The 6209-nt window shown below is 37.7% G+C and overlaps 1 pseudogene; it reads right to left on the minus strand.

The window, feature by feature from the left end:
• Nucleotides 1-343: 343 nt before the first annotated feature.
• LOC112499992 overlaps nucleotides 344-6209 on the minus strand; it is a 9727-nt pseudogene continuing 3861 nt past the window's right edge.

A 6209-nucleotide genomic window follows, 5' to 3' on the forward strand; every position in this document is an offset into this window, starting at 1 on the left:
CACAGCTGACTAATGCTAAGAAGATTGTACTTCAGTCTTTCAACATATGCACACGTTTGAAAGTGGTTGCACCATTCGTTAATATATCAAAGCCCTTGGTATATATTTTTCCGTTTCCTCCAAAAGTCATGAAAGGGCCTCTTTCATCCTTGTAGTTAATGAGCAGGGATTTGTCTCCAGTTATATGTCTTGAGCATCCACTATCAGGATACCAAATGCCTTTGACTTCTTGAGCAGAAGTAGATGACGAGGGATCACTGAAGAATGATGTCTACGATGGTTCATCTTTGACATCCTTGGCCATTAAACAAAGATAGGTTATATCTTCCTCATCAGAGGATGATTATTCAGAAGAATCAATCCAGTCACGCTCTTCCATGACATGACCTTTGCCTTTACGTTGAAGATTCTTCATCTTCTTGTACTTATCCTTCAGCTTAAGGTATTTATCATCTTTAGATCTGAAGGAGGATGGGGGCTTGGAAGATGACGTCGCAGTCCTCTTGGACCTACATTCATTTGAAAAGTGACCTTCGCGTTCGCAGTTGTAGCAGATCGCTGAAGTCTTGTCAATAACATTTGACTTTGGCTTTCCAGAAAGAGTCAGCGAGGGAGATCTACGTTAATTACTTTTTCTGGAGAACCTTCTAAAGGAGTTAGTAAGAAGAGCCAGTGACTCATCAAACTCTGAAAGATCAGTGTCTGACAAACCCTCAGAGTTAGAAAGATCTAACTCAATGATAGATACAAAAGAAATAGAAGGAATAAAAGAAATAGAAGGGTCAGCTGAAGGGCTATCAGAGATCAAAGCTAACGAAGAGTTTGTCATTTTTCTAGAGTCCTTAAGAATATTCTTCTTCAGTTGATGGGATTGCTCATGCTTCAGCAATATCCCATAAAGGGTACTGAGAGTGAGGGAGGACATGTCATTGGACATCTTGAGACACATGGTATAATGATCCCATGATTCTAGCAAACATTCTAGGAACTTTTTTGGCATCTATGATTTGGAATATTCTCTTCTAACTTTCCTCAAATAAATAATAAGACAATTAAAATGTTGATGTAATTCAAATAAAGTTTCAGTCTTTCCACAGAGAAAGCTTTCAATGTCTTGCTAGATTTATCTTCCTTGATTCTTGTACTTCAGAAGTACCTTCATATTGAACACATAAAGTGTCCCACTTGGTTTTCTATGTTTTAAGTTTCATCACTGAGTGATATACCTCATTAGGAAGAGCCATGGCTATTATAGACCTCGCACGAGTGTCTAAAACCACCTTCTTCTTATCTTCATCACTCCATTGATGAGGGAGCTTTAGAATCTGCCATTACCAGAAACCAAAATTGATAAAAAGTTTTCATGTTTCAAATATAAGGATGTGTTTAGCAAAATTGTTACAAATTATACCATTATGATTTTGGATGGTTTTGATGTTTAACTTTTATCGTCAAATAAAACTAGAGGTGAGAAACGTGGTGGGTCAGATCGAGCCCAAAACCGAAAACCTGATCAGACATCTGGGGGGTATCCCGAAACCCGCGAATGTCGCAGGTATCGGGTCAGTTCCGGTCGGGGTCGGGTTTCGGGCCCCGATTTTTTCTTATTTTCCAACTTCTTGTCTTGTCTATTTTAGATTTCGAGATTCTCCAGCTTTCTGTTGAAATCTAAGTATCTAAAACACAAATCTAAGTATCTAAATGAGTAGCAAAATAATTAAACGACTTCTTATTTTTTTGTTTTCTATAACAAAATGTCAATACCGAACTAACGGAGGGGTCGTTGTTGGGGGTATTGTCTCTCGTCGATTAAGGTCGAAGTTTGATTGACTGGTTGAAAAAGACAACTAGTACAAAGCATTTTTGGTTGCTATTGTGAAGAAACTCACTTGCTCGAAAATTTGATTCTTTTGATTGAAAGCCAAGAACCTGGATTACTTGGTTGGATTGGTAGCAGAAGAAACCTTAAACATGGAATCGACTTGCTAAAGAGGCAGTTGGGTTGTAACAGCCTTGTCCCACGTGGCCGGAGGATAGTGTGTTACGGAGGAAAACATAACAATATAAATAGCTAATATAAATACAGGATAACCAGAGCTGCTATGAACATCCATCAAAAGAAGGTGGTAGACTAAAAGTTAAGACAACATGGATACAGTTACAAAATATACATAACCAAAAACTACTATACTATCCAAGGTCATCTTCAAAATAGTCATATTTCATCGCTCTCAGTCCCGTGATAATCCCACCTACGATCATGTACCTGCCGAGGATGGATCTATGAATTCAGTTTAATTGATTTTTAAGTCTTCCGCTTTATTATCGATGTTACGTATTATTATTTCAAGTTTATATACAATTTGTTCACTGAGCCCTGTGCTCAGCCGTGTTCTTGTTTTCTGACACGGCAGGTTCCAAGTGATACTGATAAGGGACGGGACTTGAGATCGAGCGTTTGACTTTTTGAAGTTGGTAAACTCGTTGGTAGATGTATAATATTCTAAACTTATAAATAGTTGATAGAATGTAATATTTTGGATTGTAAAATATGTTTTAGAAGTTAATCTACGTTTGGAGTTTATTAGTAGTTCTGCAATATTTGTGTCTTAGAATTAAGTCCCATTAGTGACACCGCCCGTTCCGGACCACGGAGACGGGAGATGTTACAACAAATCTTGAAATTTATAGATTCATACCTTGCTTCTTTACATTATCTTCAATCCATTAGCTCTAAATCTTCAAAATATCACCAAATTGGAAGTTGCATGAGAAGGTTCAACCAAAATCTAGGGTTTATGTGAAGAGAGGGCTTAGGTCTAGAGAGAAAAGTGAAAGGTGAAAAAATGAGAGTTAATTTTCTGAAATTAAGGGTTTAAATAGTTAGTAAAAGAATTCTCACTTAGCAAAAGTTACTTCTCATCAATTGCCTAATTCAATATTAGTCTTTACATGGATTTTTCTTAACATTTCTAGTCCTAAGACCAATTTATTTTCTACATAATTGACCAATTACATAAAACTTGGACTTATATTATTAGTTCAAAATACAACTACTTTAAGCAAGGTACAAGTAGATAAAGCCTCCAATTGTCATGTAATTGAATATACCAAGATTAATCAATAAAAAAAATCTAGGTTGTTATATTCCCCCCCTCTAAAAAGAAGATTCCGTCCCCAAAATTGAGTTAAGGTCTAGAGACTATATATACCTGAAATAGATGAGGATATTCTTTACGTATCGAATCTTCAGTTTCCCATGTAGCTTCTCGTTCCGAATGATTTCGCCATAATACTTTGACAAACGGAATTACTTTTCGTCGCATCACTCTTTCCTCCTGATCGATAATTGCTACTAGTTCTTCAGTATAGGAGAGATCACTTTCAATATTATCATACGGATAATCTATGACATGAAGAGGGTGGTAATTGTACCCGCGAAGCACCGATACATGGAAAACATTGTATATGTGCGATAATTGAGGTGGTAGGGCTAGACGATATGCAACTTTTCCAATACGCTCCAAAACTTCTAATGGACCGATGTATCGAGGGCTAAGCTTGCCTTTGATTCCAAATCTCCGGATGCCTTTGAACGACGAGACTTTCAAAAAGACATGATCATCTGGATGAAATTCGAGAGGCTTGCGATGTTTGTCCGCATAACTTTTCTGCCGTGATTGAGCTTCTTTCATTTTCTGGCGGGCAATATTGACTTTTTCGGTAGTAATACGAACCAAGTCGGGTCCTTCGATGACTTTTTCTCCGACTTCATTCCAACAGGTTGGCGCACGACATTTTCGTCCATATAAGGCCTCGTACGGAGCCATCCCAATACTGGATTGCCAACTATTATTATACGAGAATTCCACAAGATAAAGAAATTCATCCCAACTACCGGACCACTCCAAGACACACGCCCGTAACATATCTTCGAGTGTCTGAATTGTTCGCTCAGTTTGCCCGTCAGTTTGAGGATGAAATGCATAACTCATAGTCAATCTCGAACCCCATGCTTTATTCAATCCGGTCCAGAATCGTAAAGTGAATCGCGGGTCCCTATCAGAAGTAATAGAAACCGGCGTACCGTGTAATCTCACGATTTCTTGTTGGAAAATTTCAGTAAGTTTACTAACTGAATATGTTTCCTGGATCGGGAGAAAGTGAGCAAATTTTGTTAGTCGATCCAATATAACCCAAATCGCATTGTTTTGCCTTAGTGTTTTTGGTAGCCCGACTACGATATCCATGGAGATGTGTTCCCACTTCCAGACAGGGATCTCTAAAGGCTGTAGTAAACCACTGACCCGCTGATGTTCAAGTTTAACTTTTTGACATGTAAAACAACTTGCTACATAATTGGCTATATCTCGTTTCATTCCGTTCCACCAAAAGTATTGTTTCAAGTCTCTATACATTTTGGTAAAGCCAGGATGAATTGAGAAAGGTGAGTTGTGGGCCTCGTTCATGACTGCATTTTTGAGATCAGCAACATCAGGTACACAAATTCGATCATGAAACCAAATAACACCATCATTGTTACCCGAAATTCAGATTTTGGATCATTTTTCAACTTTTGCACAACTGCCCATAATTCACCATCTTCACCTTCTTTAAGTCGAGAAATCAAAGTTGGTTCAACCGTACAAGCAGATAATAAACCAACATCTCCGTGAAGAAAGAATTCAATACCTGACCTTTCTATCTCTACAAAAATTTCAGGTGGCACCATTATACAAGACAGATTACCAATGTTTTTGCGACTTAAGGCATCGGCGACAACATTCGCTTTGCCAGGATGGTACTGAATTCGAACATCATAATCCTTTAGGAGTTCGAGCCATTGTCGTTGTCGCATGTTTAACTCCTTTTGGATAAATATGTACTTCAAGCTCTTGTGATTTGTAAAAATATCACAAGTCTCTCTGTACAAATAATGGTGCCATATTTTCAAAGCAAAGATAACAGCTGCCAGCTCCAAATCGTGAGTTGGGTAGTTAGCCTCATAGGGTTTCAATTGGCGAGAAGCATACACAATAACCTTTCCATGCTGCATCAATACACATCCAAGACCATTTCGAGAGGTGTGATAACCAGATCCTGGTTATTACCTAAGGTAATTTATACGTGAATATTTGACTAAATGATTTTTCGTAATAGCATGATAATTTGCTACATGCGAATATGTGTATTTATGTATTATTTGAATATATATATATATGTATATATATATTGATATGTATATATATATATATATATATATATATATGTAGGTGTGTGTGCATACATGATACATGTTTACGTGTATATATGTATGTATGCATGAGTGTGTAAGGTGTGTGCATGTGTGCATGTATAAATGCATGCAAGAGGTGGCAAAAAGAGGGGGAAGGTGGTTGGCCGACTTTCCCCATTTGGTAAGTATAAAAAGGGGGTTACCCCTCCATTTGGTTTCTTCTGGTCACTTGAGAGAAATTTGAGAGGGAGTTAGAAAGAGTTGTCCGGATTGCATATTAGAGGAAGAATTTAAGTTGATTTCAAGCTATTTTCAAGAATTCAGTTTCAAAAGGAATTGATTGCAAGCAATTTGTGTTCAAAAGCTTTAAAAGGTGAGTGGTTTCTAAACCTTTTTGTATTAAAATCCTACTGGTTTCAATTACATGCTTCGTATTATTCTTATTTGAAGAGAGCATGTTTATTTTTGTTTTAAGTGTTATCCGGACAAAGCTTGACCGGATAAGGGTGTAAACCGGACAACCCTTGTACGGGGTATTGTCCGGATTGTTTTTAAACCGGCTAAGCTTTAAGCGGTTTAGTAACCGGATTAGTATAAACCGGACAAGCCGTGAGCGGTTTGCTGTCCGGAATTGGTTAAACCGGTTGAGTGTTGAACGATTTATCTTTAAACTGGATGAGAGTTGAACGGACTAGTGTCCGGATTTGTTATCCGGACAAACTTGAAATTATTTTAAGTGTTAAACCGATTAGCAAGTGTGTGGTATGATTAACCGGATTAGATATTCGGACAACAAAATGGATTTTATTCCAAGTGTTAATACGGATGAGGCTTGATTGAATTGTTGACCGGACTTGTTATCCGGATGAGTGTTGACCGGATTTGGTTGACCGGACTTGTTATCCGAATGAGTGTTGACCAGATTTGATTGATCGGACTTGTTGATCAAATTTGAAATGATATTTTGTGGCTT

This window comes from Cynara cardunculus (genome assembly GCF_001531365.2).
Source record: "Cynara cardunculus var. scolymus isolate 2C chromosome LG 17, CcrdV1, whole genome shotgun sequence".
NCBI lineage: Eukaryota > Viridiplantae > Streptophyta > Magnoliopsida > Asterales > Asteraceae > Cynara > Cynara cardunculus.